The sequence below is a fragment of the Dermacentor albipictus genome, chromosome 5 (genome assembly GCF_038994185.2).
Source record: "Dermacentor albipictus isolate Rhodes 1998 colony chromosome 5, USDA_Dalb.pri_finalv2, whole genome shotgun sequence".
Lineage (NCBI taxonomy): Eukaryota > Metazoa > Arthropoda > Arachnida > Ixodida > Ixodidae > Dermacentor > Dermacentor albipictus.
Window position 1 is genome coordinate 99903419 of NC_091825.1, and position 20191 is coordinate 99923609.

General features: G+C 42.3%; 1 long non-coding RNA gene across 1 annotated transcript; it reads right to left on the reverse strand.

The window, feature by feature from the left end:
* Nucleotides 1-359: 359 nt before the first annotated feature.
* LOC139060563 (uncharacterized) lies at nt 360-18587 on the reverse strand. The gene is made up of 3 exons (XR_011514924.1): nt 18491-18587; nt 5284-5336; nt 360-615 (listed from the first exon to the last, which is right to left on the reverse strand). It is a non-coding gene; the product is annotated as an uncharacterized lncRNA (long non-coding RNA).
* Nucleotides 18588-20191: the final 1604 nt, after the last annotated feature.

Genomic DNA, 20191 nt, shown 5'->3' on the forward strand with positions numbered 1-20191 from the left:
GCCGCTGTGAAGAAGTTATAGTGGTATGAAGCTTAGCAATTTGTTCATCGTATGCAAATTTCTTTTCAGGTATACCTAATATGTCCAGTTTAGAATCCATAAATGCGAGCCGTTTCTCCTCAATAGACTTTAAATCATTTGCAATTTGGTGAAGCTGACACTAAATCTGAGTGGTTTCTGGACCTGTGTTGGTCTCCATGTAACTGCTAAGCAGCAAAAGTCTTAGCAAGCATCGCGTAACATCGTTGAAGAACACACATAGAATTTCTGGGCATGGCAGTATACTTACAAGTATGGGTTAACAGACCGAAAAAAAAAATATTGCCATCACATATGCTCACCTGCAGAGTAAACCGGAAATGATTACTGCCATGCATCCCAGTTATGCTGCCGTGCCAGAGGGTTCGGCGTGCAGATCACTCGTGGCTTTTATTCTTCTTTGTGGCCACCATATCTCCCCAGTAGCGCCCTTTCGGTGGCGGAGATCAATATCGACAAGGCTGCATGGGCCAGTCGCACGTTGAAGCCATCCAGGATCGGCGGGGCAGCAAATACGGGGGCGCTGTGGTTGCTGATGGGATCCGTCGCTATAACCAGGGTGACGATTATGTTGTCCTGAACGATTAGCAGCAAGATAAATATGAAATAATTAGTTCCGCGCATCCCTGCTCTGCATCCGTGCCCCAGCCGGTATGCTAGAGCAGGGTATGTCCATACACTTTGGAAGAAGCATGTTCATGCAACTGTTGCGTGCCCACCCATGCCTCTATGGGGCCCTTAATTTTATCAAAGCGAGCCATGAGAGTATTTCATTTTTATTACGTGCTTTCACACGTCAACATTCCCTTTCTTTATTTTAAGTTACCTACTTCGCATCACTATCATGGCTATGAATCAAGAGAAGGCGCTGAAGCGTCAGGAAGAGAAGAGCAAAAAGCTACTGGTTGACACATGCAAAATCACCGAACCTACTGACAAGGAATACAACAGAATCCATCTAAACCAAAGCGAATTACGGTCATTTCGCTCCTTAGTTGATACGTCTGTAATAAACTACAAGAGCTAGTAAGCCAACTAATGAATCCACAGATGTGGATTTATACTACCATTTGTTCAAAATTATTTCTCTCGACTTTATTGGAAGTTCATTGAAGCGTTCGCAACATTATGTGCAGTAATTGAGAGGTGCCAGGAAAGGATTTGAATGGCGCATAGGAATTTCAGGAAGGTGACGAGAAGCTTACGGAGCCGCAGGGTCTTACATAACACAAGCGAACCAATCAACTTGAAACGGGTCCCATGACTTATGTTGCTTAAAGACCAGCTCCAACGTTGTTTCCTGTTGTAAACAAGCTCGAATAAGCCATATCGGTGCCTTAATCAAAACTGACAGTAAACAAACAGTAAAAGCAAAGGGCCACATTAAAAACAGCACTAAAAGACGTTCTTAAAGAGGGCAGTTAGGAATTGAACACAGAGATGAATGCTAAATCGTTTGGTAAGTGCTAAATCCATTGTTTCCCACCGGCTTAGAAAACTAAAACTTCTAGCATAAGTATATTTGTAAGCAATAACAATATTTCTTGTGGTATTGCCTTATCTGCCTCTAGGATAATACGGGTGCACAAGGAATATCAGCTTCGGTTAAGATTCGCGCGACTTATCATAACTAGGTCAGCGTTCTTTTTTTCTTTTCTCCCCTATCGAAGTGAAGCAGTCCATGTAAACGGGGTTCAATCAATGGACTTTGTGATAAAAAGCGAAAAATAATAACCACAGAGTGACCACTAGTAGCCATGAGAAAGCAAAGTGGTGCGGCGGTTTTATTTATTTATTTATTTATTTATTTATTTATTTATTTATTTATTTACTTACTTTCAATACACTCAATCGCCGAGGCATTGCAGAGGGGAGTGTGTTACAACATATAAACAAAGAAAAGAGCAGACCTACAGCGATTGCCCACCCGGGAACTCTGACAGCCCCTAACATACCGTTTGTGCATATGTATGTGTGCGCGCACATCCACGACAATGTGCACGATTATCTGAAGAGGCGGTCGTTACTTGGACGAAAGCTTTTAATATCCGGATGGCTAATTGGAGAAGTGGTTTGATGCGAAAGGAAAGGTTGGCGCTATCTTCAGCTGCCTCTGAGGTAGCACAACTCAGCGCCTAGGGTGGCTGATTAACAAACATTCTTGTAATAATTTTTAGACATTCATGTTAGGGTACATGTTGCCAATGTGACATTTTAGCCCAGCGGAAGTATAGTCATGTTTAGTTAGAAGAAATCCTAAGGCTAGAGTCACTTTCGAAGTATCGGTCGCTATATGTTGGAATAAAATGCATTGGCTTTAAAGTTAAAGTTATGCTGAACGCCTTGGCGCGCGACTCTGGGAGATTCGGCTGAAACACCCGTGGATATTCTAACACATATTAAGCCAAACTATATAAAAGGTTACGGTAGTCGTACGAATTCCGCTAAGAACGATCATTTCGCTACTGCTCAGCTTTATTTTTGCCTCGGGGAATGCGCTCTAAATATATTGATTCATAAGTTAATTAGTGAATATTTAATTAGCAAACTAGATACTCCGATTACTTATGAAAGCAATCTCTGCGTCTTCCCTAAGTATACCTGAATAGACTGGACAGCGCTACTTGTCATAATTGATATTATCTGTTGTAACTAGGACACTGCGCTCCAAATATCTCGCCATTCCTGTAGTAAGCTATATTATCACGCGGTTCGTGTACGAACTGCCTGATAATATGTGCGGCTTCGCTATCAAATAGGAAGCGAGAGCATGAAGGCCTACTACGGACATTCGTTGTACCTACGTGGGTTCTTCCAGGCCATGGACGAAAAAACTCACGGCCCTTCCACTCTGTCAAGAATGATGACCAGCGAAGCTGTGTATGTGGGCCCCTCAATGTCGAACTACACCTCCTCCGCGGGTCGGTCTGGTATTGCACTATCTTCGGGATAGGCCCAGGTATTAAAAATTGTTCGTTTGGGCACAGACGCGATCTGCCAGATCCTATATTCCGTTCCATACATAGCAGTCAATGATGTGGAGGCTAGAGAGACTCCTTGCTGTGCATGGCTGCGTTCGCACTTGGATATAGTTCGGCGTTTTTTGACCGCGATGGTGCGCAAACGTTTTTCATATATGCTCAGTGTTGAATTAAACCAGTTTTGATCCTTATACAAACAAAAACACTGTGGTATACGGCTGCTAATGCGTTGTTTTAGATCATTTGTTTCATTTTTGCTGTTCTTTTCGTGTGTTTTATTTGCAACCCATCGCGAGGAGCCTCACGTGCATGCTTGCGCGAGCGAAGCATAGACGGAACGGGCGGAACGATAACTTTGCTTGACTGAACTTCTTGCGTAGCTTCCACGCCGTTGACTGACATGTATGGAAGGGAGTATAGCCATAGACAGCTTCACTGTAATATTCCATATCCGCACCCTATTTCCTAAGCAGCCTGACGACCTTTGTGAGGTATTGCCTGTCGACGTGCGCAGATCCTATTTATGCTCACGGCCGGACGTTAATGCGCAACTCGAACGCGTCACCATTAGGGAACGACAAACTAACATGCCCGAGGCCGTCCATTTCCTGCCTCATTGCAGTTTTTCAACACGCGTCTCGCGCGTTCAGGAAGCGCCCATCGCAGCTGCGGTGCGAAGCCTTGAATGGTAGCCTCACAATGCGCTCTGTCGTTCTCTGTCCCTCTCTCTGTCTGCCAATCACAGCCGCCACAAGAATGATTTGTACTTCCTGCGAACAGTTGCGTTCCTATAGCTAAACTAAATCAGCGTGTTCATTAGGAGTGTGCTTGTTTGCTAGACTCACCACCGTGACGGCTTATGCGGGGAGCTATTGACCGACTGAAATGCCTGTCGTAAGCGAGTGCATCCGCAGAACTCGATGTCAACGTCGTTTCGCCAAAGCATTTTTTTTTTCGCGTTGATTCGTCGTAGAACTCGTGCACGGAACTATCCTTCACGAAGAAGACGAGAAGAGACCAAACCGAGAGGCCTGCTTTTCATTTGTCACAATCACAAAAATCCAACAAAAATGAGACCAAGGAACGGGTGGGGGTGATTCTTTGTTTATTTAATCGAAATGTAGAACTTGTCAATGAATGAAAATGAAAGTGCGTGGAAAGACCACTGGCTGCAGGTTGCGTACAAACCCAAGCTCTTGCTAATTGAGATACCGCGGCGCCGTTTCAACTTAAACTTTATTGAGCATTTATATATGTGCACTAGCGTTAGCGCTGGGAGTGTTAGCCAGTGCCATTACTTATGGCCTTGGCGGCAGATCGAGAACATTTTATCAGCGGCAGGTGCAACGTAGTATGTGAACTTTCTTGGATGAAGGCAACTGGGCGGCATGCAGTTGTCCTTTTCGTCCACTTGCATTTTCATTTATCTGTAAATTCTACATTTCGCTTAAATAAACAGATAATGTCCCTTATGCCTTCCCTTGAGTCATTGTCTGTTGGACTCTTATGATTCTGACCAATAAAAATTGGTTTCTGTTCTTCTGGTTCCTTATATGGTGAGTGTCTCGAATCCTGCAGCTTTCATGCCTTCACGTAGCATGTTGATATTTACTAGCCAGTTGCCATTTCCCGAAAAGTTCACATACTATGTGATGCCTGTGGTAGATAGGTAGCTAGGATGTTCTACGTCCGCCAACATGGCTATGAGTGGCGGCGCTGTCTAACACTCCCTATGCCACCTCTAATACACATACATAGTTGCCCAAGAAAGTAGACTGGGAAACGGCGCCGTGGTATCTCAGTTTGTAAGAGCATCGCATGCATATTGCGAAGATGTGGGTTCGTATCCTACCTGCGGCCAGTTGTTCTTTCGTCCATTTGCATTTTCATTTACCTATAATTTCAACATTTCTAATAAATAAACAAATAATATTCGTTATGCTTTTTTTTATGTCGCTTTCTCTGGGCTTATGATTTTGATTCATGCGGAAATAGCATAACGTTAGTTCACGCTAGCACGTTAATGAATACCTTTTACAGCTGCTTATCCTTCGAAATGTATAAGCATCACTGCTCGTCCTACACCCGAGTGTACGGATGAAATTTATCATCAATAAGAACAGACTGAACTGAGTGATTGTTTCTTTTCCTTAAATACTATTGTACTTGAGGGTATGTGCCATAGTAGGGAAGTGATAATCATCCAAAGGCGGCGATCATTTCAAATCGCTAGTTGGTGCTGATACGAGAAAAGTATACTTGCGTTTGTAGGCCGACTTGTTTTACAGATTGCTCTCCGCGTTGTCTTGTCAAATTCTGAAATAGGAAAAAAAAACAAATTGTGGACAGCTGGTTTGAGCATAGGGCTACAGCGCTGGCGGGCCGAGGTTTGAATGGAAAAGGAAATAAAGAAAAACAGCAGGATCAGCTGAGAATTATAACTTTTTTATTTCTAACTACGCTTCGTTTGTGTTGTCTATTTCAGATGCCGACGCAGGAGGAAGACAGAACTCTAGAATGTCGTCACATTTCACACTGGAAATGATGCAATATTGTTTTTTCACAAACAACAAGGACTCGCTCATAATTTTCACATGACCTAAAGATATGAGACGGGTGGCCGGTTAATCATGAAAATGCCGCACTGTTTCAGTAAAAGCTTAGGCAATGGAGTTAAAACAACCTTTCATCAATGGGAAACGTAATGGTAGAATTGCAAAGCACAACAGCTGCTTTGGGCACTGCTCAGGACACGTAGGTGGCCTAGCTGGCAGATTATTTCGAAGTTCATTGTCTTTCTCTTCAAGGAGTGTTTCGCAACGGCGTGCTTTGCCTCATTACCGGGTCCTGACATCGGTTTATTTGTGTTCTTGCTCTGCTAAGTTGTCGTCTGTCTCGAAATCAGTGATTCAGAAATGGAAAAATAAATAAATAAAAGTCCTAACTACAACCTAGTTTCGTAGACTTGCGCAAGTGATGCTTGGAAAATTCTGAGCGAGTGCTTGTCTACGACAGCTGCCAGATTAGCTTCGTGCTCAGATATCGGGCTCCGAAACAGGACAAGAAATGGCGGCGCAATCTCCAGAGCCGTCCAAACTTTATACCTTGGCTGATGTTTCAAACGAAACTGTTTCTGACAGATACTTGCATTGAAGTGCCCTGGTTGGTAGGAGAGTGGGCTAAAGTGTCGTTCAGTGAGAACGTGGGCTATGGTAAAAGTTTAATGGAGCCGCTACAGAGCTCCATCCAATAAAAAACAACGCTTACATCAAGGTCGTCAATACGAGTGATGGTGAAAGTTCCTGTGTATTCCAGAAGGAAGAAGCGTGGCAGCAATCAGTGGAGTGCGTGTGCCATACGGGCACTTCGTTTTTCTCTAACACTTTCACTCTGGCCGATTAGTCCTCATCATGAGCGATGATCTACGCAAGAAGAGTGGCAAATGTTGTTCACAGTCACGAATATCGACGAAAACAAGTGTGTGTGGTTATAGTCACATTTACCAATTAGTAATAACTTATGAAAGTGGGAATTTCAGGCACTCGTTCTGGTAATCGAGAACTTCGCGAGTTTAATCAGTATAACGCTCGGTGAACATATACTGATCCGTAATATGGTATAGTAATGAAATATAACAAACATAATAAACTCTTTAGTCTGCATGAAAAGATAAAGACAGGTCTGCCGATGATTTCCGGAACAGTTCTCATGAAAAGAGACGCGATCTTAAAGAACAGGACTGGCTTGTGTAGGCGGCCTTCTGTATAACAGCAGATATAAAACCTATAAATGATAGAATGTGTGATAGAAAGGCATGTCTGAAATGTTGCCGCAGGTCACTTTTGGTTAACCTGAAAGCGGTAGTTCAGCAGCAGCCAAAGTACACTGGAGTTACTGCAACGGCAACCTCCATAGAAGAATAGCACGCATGTCTCCTTGAGACTCTTGATGTATGAACCGGAGGTTGAAGGAGGTAAAGTATGGAGTGGAGTAAAGTGAAGGAGCAAGTGCGGCGTTACAGAACTGCTACATACAGTTAGATATGAAATATTACGGACTGCGCCCACAGAGACAACGCCGAGTTTCGCCGAATTCAGCGTGCACAACCAGGAACTGGTTAGGCACAGTGATTTTCGAGCTGGAAAATTAGGTTTTGGTCCCACCGAGTTTGTAGTTGCAGGTCATAAGTCGTGGCGAAATGGAATGGTTTTTCTCAGTAGGCGCGGTGAACAAGTGTTCCCCCCAAGCTGTAAACTTGCGTGCAGTTTCGAGTGTGTGGTCGAAATTGCACCAAGGCAGGACAAGAGAAAAGGAAAACAAAGCGAAACACTAAGTTAACATACCTCTCCATTTCTGTTTTTATATGTTTTGCCGTTTATTTCCGGGGGTTGAAGCGACAATCCAAAATTGAAAAAGCATGTTTAGAAACAGAAATAGTATCTGCGACTTCCACAGGTGCATCATTCTTCAAACGCAGAATTGTACCAGGCCTTGAAGAAAGGAATGAATTTTTCTTGTCCTTGAACGCTCCTAGGTAATAAAACATGTAGCGCTGTGGAAGTGCGATCTGCCGCCAGTATATCAAGAGCTGAGGTCACGTAGAATAATTGTTACTGCCTTTGAATACTGTGGCCAGATTTCGTAATTTTAGTGAGACTTACGGCGAAAGCATATATCATTGATCAAACTCTTCAAGCAACAATATTATTTTTCGTGAAATCCTAATCAATGTGTACGTAATGGCATATTTGTGTACATAATGGCAGATTTCTTAACCTCCCTGCCTTCTTCTTATCTCTTTCCCTCCCTAATGGCAGATTTTAACGTAACTCGACAAAATGCTCACAATTTATGGCCGACCATTACTCATTATTTGTTCTCGTCGTTTTCCAGTTTAACTTAAGCAAAAAAAAAAAAAGACAAGAATGTACGAGAGGACAATTGACAAATAACGCTGAATGGTCGGTGGAATTGTTTGCTGCAATTTTCCGTCTAATATCTCGTTAAGAGTGTTTTCTGCAGGATAACTGTTAGCTGCGTGTTTGTGACAAAGCAAATAAATACGTACTACACTTGTTTTACGTTCACTTTTCGCACAACTGTTCTCGTCTTATATCCTCCTGAGACCCCGCTATGGGGATTTGTCCAATATATTGGACATTCAGATATGAGACAGTACTCCTGTGACAAGGCTTCCATCCTCATAAAATCGCGCTGGCCAACTTATTGGACACCTGCTTGCGCCATCTATGCAGCATTGATGAAAATACATTGTTCAAATTCTCGCCGAAACATTTCCACAATGGCGGCATTCAGCGGCGCGGCGTTTTACGGCAGCTGCCGGAGAAGTAAGCACCGTTTCTGGTATTTCTACCTGCTTTTTGGGCATATCTTTGATTTTCTATTAAAGTTAATACAACAGCGTACACGCACAATACAAAATTTAAACTGTTCGTGCCCTTACTTTTTTTTACGCTTCCTTTGATTTCGTGTGTCCATTACGTTGGACGCTAGGACTCAACCCGGTTATTTTGACCGTGCTTTTGCCATGGAGTTGTTATGAACAGCAGGCGAGTACTGTTGGCATTTAGCGGCTTGTGGACGAGATCGCGTCTCTTTTTTTTGTTAGGGGACCGGCGTCGCGTGTCGGATGAATTAAGCCGGTAACTTTTCTTTTTTCAATCCATGGCTTGGACCCGCAAGACACCAGCTGTCGCAGGTGGCCTCGTAAGGGAAAGACATATCGATATCCCTCTACCAGATATTGTTCGCATGTACAACGTCAACATGGGTGGTGTTGACAAGGCAGGCTGAATGATAAGTTACTACAGGATTAAAGCACGTGTAAACAAGTGGACAACCAGAGCCATCTTTGGCTCTTCGACATTGCCCTCAACAACTGCTGGGTGAGGTAGACGCGGGACATATGCTCCCTAAAGAAACAGCGGAAATACTCAAATATGTGAAGTTCCGCCAATCTGTTGCTGAGACTGTCGTGGCTCAAGGGAAGAAGCAGGATGAAACGGAGAGTGAGAACGAAGCCGAGTGGCATCCACCATCAAAGCAGGCTCGACTGTCTCCTGGAGAAACCAAAGAAAAGCGCACTACGCACTGCTCAATGGTGGCAGGCACTGCAAACGCTGCCCGTTGCAGACTACAGGGCTGCGACATTATTATTGCACCAAATGTCGTTATTTTGCACCAAATGTCGGCTCTACTGCTGCATCACCAAGGACAAAGAGGTGTTTTGAAATTGCCCACAGGAAATGAGCACAAAAGAAATATTTTTGTTGAGCAGAAGAGTGCTCTTTTATGTACTTTATTCATTACTTTGCTTTTCGACTTATTAAAATATTTTTGCACACGTGTTTGAGCGCAATACCTGCGGTACGCCATTACGTGCGCGCTGGGTGAAAAAAGACCGGGTAGCATCCCAGTGTCCAATATATTGGACATCACGCTGAGCTGAAACTATCAGGGCTATTGAAAAACTATTTAACACTTTTCACCTTCATAACCCTACTGATTTATTCTGAAAGTTTGGGAAAAATATGTGCACCCAAATGCATCCCGGGTCTCAGGAGGATATAAATGTGGCATAAGCATATACACACTTGGTATCGGTAGAACTTTGATGTGACACAAGAAATGTTTTCAAGCTTTGTTTAAATGCATGGCATGTTTCTTCGAAAGCCTCCAGCAAGAAATACTCCATTGAAAATCGAAAAAGATTAAGAAATAAATGCTGGTTTGCCATAGGTTTTTCATGGTTTAGCCAATAGTCGGTTATACTTTAATACAAACCTAACAATATTTATTCACAAGACAGGCTATTGGTATCAAACACTGTGGCAGCTCGTCGTTGACATGATTTGCCAAAGAATTAGCAACCTGGTATTTGATAAGGTCAGCCACTCTTAAGATGTTGTGGGCGTCAAGTAAAGATTTATAGTTCATGAAAAATGAACTGAGCTTTCTGAGATCCTCATTTGGCATGATTTTTGCAACGAGTGTAATTGCGTAGCCTATTCCCTCAGCACTGACCTAGTAAGCAATGTGAGAATGAATACATGCAAAATACAAAGAAATGCAAGTGGAATGGCCACAAAAAGTGAGCGTGCTTTCATGAGCATTCGTATTCGATAAGCAATCTTCTTTTTAATGAATGTTATGTGATGAAACTTCTGATTGGAATCCAGCTAGACACCTAAGTAAGTATAGCAATCACTCGGCGAAATGAACTTGTTATTGATTCATTAGAACAGGTGGTTGTTGCTGGGATTGAAAAATGTATAAATTTAATTTTGCAATAATTAAGTTTTGGAGGTTTGGCTGGAATATTTTCTAAGTTATTTTTTTTACACGAACTATGAACGTTAAGGAGGTCAGGGTTTCGTTTAGATACTCGGTAAGAAATGCTTGTGTCTGAATGAAATATTGTTGCACCATTAACATTTTGATGAGGAAAGACAGTTGTGCAGCTCCTGGATGTAAATCAAGGACAACAGTGGTCTTAAATGGATCTCTGTGGCACTCTAAGGTTAACCGCTAAGCTGAAATAGCAGTCATTTGTTCTTCAATTTTCTGAGCTAATCGCTAGAATAAAAAAAGTACTTTTCCTTAAACGCCACTTAGGTTATGTTTGGCCGCACCCATTGCAATAACAATACCACATCTATAACGGCAATTACATATGCTGAAAAGCAAGCAAGAGAACGCGTGCCACCGCGTTTATTTCAATGTCACAGTAAGCTCAAATTTACATATTATTAAAAACATCACGTGTTCCATGTTGCCCTTCCCCCCTAAGTCCAGATACCGAGTCAGGTGGCATGACAAGCATATATATATATATATATATATATATATATATATATATATATATATATATATATATATATATATATATATATATATCTTTCTAAAAACACTGCGTGTCCCGTTTTGCACTTGCCCCCTCAAGTTCAAATATTCAGTCAAGTGGCTCTGCCTTGTTCACCCTCCTCCATTCTTACAAGAACACGCATATGCCACTTTCCTCTCGTTTGTGTATGTGCGTGCGTGCATGTGTTTGTGCACGAGAGTGTGTGTTTGTTTTGTTGGTGCACGTGTGTTTATATGTGCGTCTGTGTATGCATGTTGTGTGCATGCGCGCTCCGAGCAATAAGTAGCTACAAAGGCCGCATCAGAGCGCTGAACGCACCAGCAGTCAAGATATAAATAACTCACGCAAGAAGCATATCAGCGAAAACAGTGACAACTAAGCAAGCCATATTCGCAGGTTGCATGATTGAACGCTGGTTGCCTAGAGGAAACGAGAGCAACAACACCCAAACTAACTTTTTTTCCCCCGGCCGGATTGTAGTTCAATAAACAACGACACTCGGAGCCACTGACCCTCTGTCTCTTCCATAAGCTCTTTGTTTTCGCTTTTTGCGAGTCGACGGTAATCGGGTTATCTGCCTCGCGCGGCATTGGTGCCAAAAAGCAATCAAGCCAGTGTGCTGCTGTCTAGTCGCACACTCGTCTCGTTCTGTACAGTCAGGCAAGTTAATTAATGTGTCGGGCGCACGAGCGAGCGGTCAATATGTTGGGGCCGCAGATCGGTGCCGCAACGCCGGCTGCACCATTTGCATGTGGTCAGAGGTTCATCGCTATCCGCACGATCTCCTATAGCGGCTAATTCTGTGCCGCAATGTGAACGTTGCACTTGCAGATCAACGGGATCGTGGCGATTGTGCTCTTCGCCTGCACTTGATTAATAGTGTGGAGATGTGTATACGAAATAAAATGCTCAGGGAAGAAACATAACGCCGACTCCTGATTAATGTATAGGAACAGAATAGACAACCGCATACAACGTATTTGCGATGGGTGCCAACTCACAATATGTTCATTTCGCGTCGTTGGCTAACTATGGAATTGACATATTTTTTTTTACATCGTTTTCGCTTTGATTTCTAATGCAAAAAGATGGGCGAATAATCAACAGTTCTATTACTTAAAACTTCGGTCTGGAGAGCACACAACAGTGTCGCTAAACTGAATAATGAACAACCTTGTTGGACACATTCGTGGATTCCTTCCAGTGTTCAGAACGCCATATATGTTTCGATTTTCGTAGTTACAAACAATGTAATACCGCTTAGCTGCCTCGGAAAGGTAGATACAAATAGGGACGAAAGGCAGGGAAGTTAGCCAGTGTAATTACCGAGTGGCTACCCTGTGTTGGGGAAAGAGATAAAGGGAATAAAAGGTGAAAGAAGGTAAAAAAAGAATAAAGTGAGAAAAGTTTCAACCATGACCCGATGCTACGTGCTACAACTTCACAATTTACAATTTAAAAGCCCTTAAAAACTTTAGCAGAGCCCTTAAGGCCTTGAGTGTCAAAACCTTTCTGAGCTGTTTGAGAAGCTGCCTCTGAAGTTAACATACGAAGTGTGAAGCGTTACAACTTAATGTGTTCGTGCAAACCATACAGGCACACTCTCAGGGACAGACGCACTTGCATGCACGCATACATATGCACAAAAAGTCATTTGCTGATGTTTGGAACATTTCGTGGAAGAAAGCAGATCCACATCATTTCCTGCGTTTAAAATAAAGACCTATTGTTCATATAGGCACACTCAAACATCGAGAATAATCTTACTTATGCTTAGAATGTGAACAAAAAAAACGCACTGGAAATACTGCCTGTAATTATTGTTCGAAGCTCATATCAATAAGTAAAATAAAACTGTAATACGTGACTTCTGCAAATGCCACCCGCGCAAATTTAATGCAATTTAAAGCTGCTTCGAGATACCAGCCAGCACTAAGGAGAAATTACGTTTTTTAATAAAAAGTCAGGAAGACTACAAGAAATTTAGTAATGAAGTAAAAGCGAAAGAATCATGGCTCTTCTTTAGTTTACACATGAGAGTTATGTTTGCGCAAACTGCACACACACACAATCTGGCCGAGCTCGACGAATTCGATACATAGATATACCTTCAGAAACGCTCTTGGAAAGATCGGAGCAAGAAAGCATAAGTTTTTTTACACGACTCTTTTTGGGCCTAGCTACGATTTCACGCATATTGGTTTCGAATGTCCTATCTCTTTTCTCGGAGGCGTGAGGCGGTGCCATTACGCAATCCCAAATATCTGCTAAAGGCTGCACGTACTCCACAAGCGACCATTTGGGTAATTACCGCTAGGATAGCTCACTTTCTACCACGGAGGAAAAGAAGGGAATTTAAAGTTCATGATAGAACACGAAGATAAACACGGGGAATACGTCTAAATGGTGAGGCGGGCAAGTTGGTTGCTGGATCTCGACCTCATATTTGCAGAGCGCATTTGAAAAACGCTTACACAGAGGATGAGCGAAGCGAGGACAAGTGAAAGCAGGAGCCAACGGTTCGCCAAGTAGACTTGTCCTTTTCAAGGTAACATATGTTCTCCTCGGCTAGGTACATATAGGTAAGGTTCTTCCAAAGGGAAGAGATGGTAAGGCGGGTGTGCGAGACAAAGACCGAGGCTGTGTTACCAGCGATGGTGTGGAATTGAAAAGCAAGATTTGCTACAAAATGTCGTTGGAAGAATGTGAGGTGACACCGCGTGTCAGCCGGTTGGCGTGTACTGCAGGTTCCCCTTTTCTGCTTTGCTGGGGATCAGTGAACTTTCGTCTCTCTGAGGGAGAGAATAAATATGAACCTGTCGCGGCTTGCCCATACCTATATTATCTCTTTCAGAGAGACGAAAGTTCACTGACACCTAGTGGAGCAGATAATCGAATATCGGATTTTTAAGGCCAGTTGTTCATGTTTTTCGTGGCCCATGCGATTGCGTAGGCACGCAAGGGGCGGCCTTGGAATAACAGGGAACTGTCAATTATTGGGGTGACTCCTGTATAATGAAATGATGCGCAGCATGGATTGCAGCTAGCTCTGCGCCCGTCGATGTGTTCACACATAATCTTTTCAACTTGATTTCTGCATGTTTTGCAGGGATGATAACTACAGCTCCCTGCAGAGTAGCCAACCGGGGCTACCTCTGGTTACCCTCCCAGCCTTTCCATGCATCCTTTTACAGCGAAGGTGTTAGCTTCTAGTTGGTAGGAATTTTTTGTGTCCGTGTTCACGTGCTAAGTTTTGCTCACACAAAGACAAACGGCAGCTGGAAGGCTTTGTGTTTGAGTTTTAGCGTAACAGAATTATGTTTCCTCGTGTATTCAAATTACAGTCGGATGGTGTCATGTCTGCAGAATGTGTATAAATCGTACTTTACAAGTATTGTGACGCATTTTACTTTAAATTGAATAAGTTATATAACGCACTTGCGCCCATTGCGGGGGCTACTAGAATGAGCATGTATGTTGCGGCGTGCGTGCGCGAGGAAAGAGTGCGCATAGTGTATATGTGTGGAAGCCCTGCTCGTCGCATCTGTTACGTAACGTGTGCTGCGACCGCAGTCAACATTACAGGGAACATTGTTCAGAAAGTTTCAGTGACGTTGCAATTCTCTAACGCGGGTTACACACAAACGTATGGATACCGCGGGGTCGAAGCGCAAACGCAAAGGGCGTGAACGCGATCGCGGACGCTACTTACATTACGTCTACAGCTTCAATATACATCCACTTTCACAGGGTGGTATGGAGCCGGATTTTCCGCCTTCTCTATGCTTACAAATCTTATTTTCGATTATTAGAAGATTCCGTATGTTCGGCCAGCAAGGCTACCTAAATTCAAAGAAAACTTTTGCCCGTAAATGCGAGCTATAAGATCGTGAAAGGTAGAAATCTAAAGCGTCTTCTTCTTTTCCTGGTGCCACCGCGCGAAACGAAATTGCATAAAATTGATATGATGATACCTTTTAATCCCCATGAAGTTGAAATCACATGAAATCCTCGGATCATGGCTCTGTCTTCTGCAAATGTCATGATAACCTGGAACGGCAGTATGATGAAACACTGCCCTGGAACCACACCATCTAATTATTATTAACGGCACTGCAAGATGACTGCATTATTGCTGCATAGGTGTCAAGATGTGTTGCACAATGCATATAGACAAAAAAGCAAATGTATAGAAACAAGAAACAAATCTGAAAATAGGTTAACACTTATAGCAGCCTTGTTTTTCATATATATATCTTTCGCGGCTCTTTTTCTTGGGTGTAAAAGAAGCATAATAAGATTTCGTTCCTTCCGCAAGCGAAAGTATTTAACTTTAAGGGGAGCTTGGACGCATATAAAAATGTACGAGAGAAGGCACTTTGTAAATGAAGTGTATAGTTCATCAACGCACGGAACTTCATTCGCGACGTCTGTGGGGGGTCTTCAGAATTTTGTTCGCCATTGTACTTCGTCAGAACATTGATTTCAGCTCTATGGTGCTTAATATGTGAGGTATGTGAAGGTAAAGTTCTGTTTCCTTTTTTTCACTTTGGTCATTGTGTTTACTTTTAGCGCTACACAGATCCGCACTTACAGGCGGCCTTCGACAAGTTTCCTATTGCTGTGGACGTTGTAAGATGATAAGGAATCGGGCTCCGTAAAGAGCAGCCAGGTTCCAAATATGACAGCCCACAATTTAACCGATCGACCGTAAGGAATGCTGACCATGAATCGATCTCTGCTACCTCAATCTTGGGAGACGCAATCTTTCATCATGGTAAGCATGCTGTGTCGCGCAGGGAGCGCTGCTACCCGCCCAAATTTGTATACAAACTAGCCTCACAGCTGAGGTAAATGGCACCGTGATTTGGCTGAAGCAAACAAGAAAAAGAAAAAAGATCCACTCAACGATATGCAGTTACATCAAATAAGCAAGGGACGTGGGGTGCAACGATGACGAAAGACGCTTCAGACCACGTATAGCAAAAACGGAGAAAGAAGGAAGATAAGAGAAAAGAGAATTGATGCCTCTTTTCATCTCAGATTTTACTTTACAAATATCGAAGGGAGAAGTCCCTACTGTGATGGACATAAAGTGACACGCGTAAGGTTGCATTACTAATCACGCAAACGCGTTATACTACGAGAGCAGCGAGTTGGGAAAGTTGGTGGATGTTCCCGATTAGCGGCAGCTGAAAGGACAAGTACGAAGCGTCATGTTTTTGCTCAGGCTTCGTCCTTGCACTTTGTGCTGCCGCTATAGATACTCTTGAGCATTATAACAAAATTTTCCATCTTATTAGGCTGTAAGTCTAGGATTCATGCTCAAGTGGCATACTTCTCATTTAAAAGTAAGAGTTGATTTTTCTTTGTTTCTCTTAGTTCTTATGTCTGTTGATATATAAAATGCGAACCACGTTGCTGAAAATTTTGAGCACTTCATTGTCCCGCAGTCTAAGTCTGCTTTAATATTCTCAGTGCCATTATATTATCCCACGCTTCAGCATGAGGAGGCAGTAATGTCGGTTGCCTTTTGTTGCTTTTTCTCTAATAAAAGCGCAGGCGGCATGGAGGCATTGAAGGCGACAAACAAAAGAAAGTTGCAGTTTGATCCGAAAGGCGTAACATCGACTTGGATAGCAAATTAGTAGACAGTTCTACAAACTAAAGATAATAGTTTTATCGCTCCTATGAACTTGTATACATGCGCTCAATACCTAAATTAACAAGTATCTTGTCAGGCGGGGCCAAGCTAACGTGCACACGTCTCCCTCGACAATCGCGCACGCGCACTGTCAAAACGCATGGGTGAGGAAGCGCGGCGGCAGCAGCGAGCTTTTAACTATTTTCGCTTTTAAAACCATTTTCGCTATTACAAAAAAAATGAAAACATAGAGAGTATCAAGACTTGCTAAAATTACTGGACAAAAATATTTTTTTTTTACACTAAAGGGCTATCATAAGTACCTTCACCATCGTGTGTAACCCGAACACGCTTCACGCATGTCTTTTTTAAAATTTTATTGCGGAAGGTGCTAGAGATCTTTGTTTGGGGTGCCCTTTCTGCTAACTTTCTGTTTGATGATATGTAAGTAAGCTGTCTTCCTTTCATAGGATTCGGCGTTAGTTTGCTCCTTACAGCGCGCGCGTGCTAAACGCACACTAAAATACCATAATTATTGAGTTAGAAATTTAGGCTCCTGTAGTATTGTGAGACTTTAATAAATAACTTATGCAGCCAACATAATCTAGTACGAATAAAAGCTTCTACGTTAAGACAGCTTTAATTGACCCAAAGTGTCATATTCAGTTCTCAACTCAACTCAACTTCACTCGTCCTGTTTTACGTAAACGATATTATCTTTATAACTACCTCCACTCAGCTAATTATGCATGCCCACGACAACACGTATTTCTCATATTACACGTAGAACACCTGGAAAAAAGAACGTAAATGAGTACAGGACATCACTTTCAAACCGGCCGAAACGAAACAAGCTACATTTAAATGCTACAAAATCTATGTATGCCATATCTTGCCCAGTAAATAAACATGCAAAACACGGCATCAAGGTAAATTTTGAGAGGAACATTATACAGCGAGTAAATTATCATTTTTGTCATATCGATCAGCGAAAGTTTAACATAAAATATTCCCGTTAATAACTTAAATAAACAATTGGCGCATATGTTTCGATACCTGTACAGGATTGGTTATCTTATTGGTCAGTGGCCAAAGAAAACTTTGTGCAACTTGCTCTCCTATTCGAGACTCTTACGGCGTATTAGTATGTGTGAGGACAAGTAAAATATTCTAAAAAATTGATTGTGCTACAAAAAAAATACTTCGTCGTTATGGAAACTACCCTGGTAGCATCGACAATTTTAGCACAGCAACGTACTTTCATCAACATGGAATGCTTAAAAAAACCAGCTATATTATTTAAAGCTACCAACAAAAGGTGCATAAGAAAACTCTATATATGCATAGAAAATAGCCAGTGCTATCCCGCCAGAAGAAATTTACAAGGGATAATCATCGAAAACAAACAGTGCAGTACCAGATCGACATGCGGTTAATTATTGAATTGGAATATAACTTAGCATTTGGCGTTAGTGCGAAAGCTTTTAAAGAACGTGTTAAATAAAGTTTGTTGGAGGAGCAAATATTTTATCAACATTACACAATATTGTTCTGAACTTGCATTTAAATTATAACATTTTTGTCATACATTGGCGCAAGTGCATCGTTTCTCTTTTTTTACTACTTTATTACTGCATAAAAGTGTCTGCTATTAATCGTTTTTGTAAGCGCGGAATACTTATCTTTTTTTCGTCCTCGTGTTATATGATTCATTAATTGTGTTTTGTTTAAAGAAACATGTATCTGGTTCCGAAGTACGGGTGCCTTTGACAGGCGCATGAAGCTCCTTTTGCTTAATTTCATTTTCATTAAAGATACTACTACTGCTACTACTACTACTATTAAATGTTTGCATTTCGCAGGGAAAACAGAGATTTTGCAAGAGGAAAAATGACGAAAACGAAAAATCAGTGCGGCACCATGTATCTTGCACTATGGTACCTCTCACGTGACGTAAGCACTTGCTGATTAGCAGGTCATATGTGAACTGTATCAACTCGTCCGTCAGAAGCAGCCGGTCCTTCGGCGGCAATTTTCTCTGCAACAAATAAATATGTTGAAACACAGAAACAATGAAAAACTTTCATACAAATATTCTATCGATATAACTAGGCTTCGTAATTTTCTCTACTGTCCCTTTAAAGGTGAGCCCCTACAAATATGTACATGTTGTTTCGGTTAAGCCTGATGGTGCATCAGTATATCGCTGCTTTTCACGATAATTAGGGCACTACAACCAGCCGGCAATCGAGTCTTTTTCTTTTTAATGCTTTCAACGATGCGAAGTGGCGAAGGCCCACAACACAGATTATTTCCTCGATGGCCACGAAGGAAAATTTCTTTCTCGGATGTGCAGGACCTATGCGAAAACGAACAAACAAATAAACAATAAAGACGTTTTCAAAAATTTGTTTTAGCTTTCTGTTTACCATGGCTTGGGGCACTTTACTGTCCACGAAGAAAGCGCTATCGTTTATCGCTTTCGTCGGGAAAACATTCTCTTCTCTCAGACGCAAGAGCAAGATCGGTAAAACCATAACCGTAATCATAATAGGGTATTCTCTCGAGGACGTTCGGCCGTAAAAGCAGTATATTAAGGCTCTGTCTGGGCCAACAAAAATATTAGAGCCACGTCCCGTCCTCGTTTATTTTTTTAACGTTTCTCTTCTATAGTGAACGTGGGCACACGCTCCTATATGAGGACGGAGAGAATGTGTGCTCCTGCGAAAATTTGTGTGCCGCCGCTTGTGATACAACGCACGCTTATTGTACAATGCCGTACTTGTGCATTAAAACGCATGGCCAAAGTTGCACGGGGCACATGCCCGCCGAAACACGCTAATCTTATTTATACAATTCGGAAGCACGATCTGATATTGGCGGGTGCACCTGGAAGGTTCGCAACGCATAATTTAGACTGCAGTCCCTTAACCTCAATTTGCATTTCTAGGCGGAGAAGAAAATTTGGTTTACCACGGAATGCATGGTCCGTATACTTTTTCATGGAGGAGGAACTCCACTTACCCATATGTACGTATAGCGGCTGATCATTTTCAAGTTTTACAGACTTTTTGAATATCGCCCATGATGGTTTACAGATCACGATATACTATCAAAAACACCATTACACATGAAACAAATATTGAATGAAAGTGTGAAAAATTTAGACACGTCATGAAAAAAAAAATGAAGTAAAACAACATATGTTATTTAAAAGCAATTCTCACTACTGCTACTACTAGTGTGACAGCTTCTGCTACTGCTAAAATATTTTAAAAGGTGCAGCAAACATAACGTTACTATGCTGATCTTCTATCCACCTTTCCCCACCGAAGAGAGTTTCAACGTTGCTCATTCTTTGTGAAGCTTTGACTCTGCTGCACGTGGTCGTTCATTTTCCATTGCCCGCGCTGATGTCTCTTGGGGGGGAGGGGGGGGGACTAAGGATTGCAACATGGCTTCGGGATAGGTCGCGCGACAAATTTGACGGTGACAGCGCCTCGAATCCTCTGTGTGACAGGTCTTGCGAATCGAGATCCTCGAAGACAGAGACTATGGCGCACAGCCTTCACTTTACCCGCGAGTACCAAGATAATAATAAAAACAATCGTATCTTCCACGCTGCTGCCACGACTGCGCATT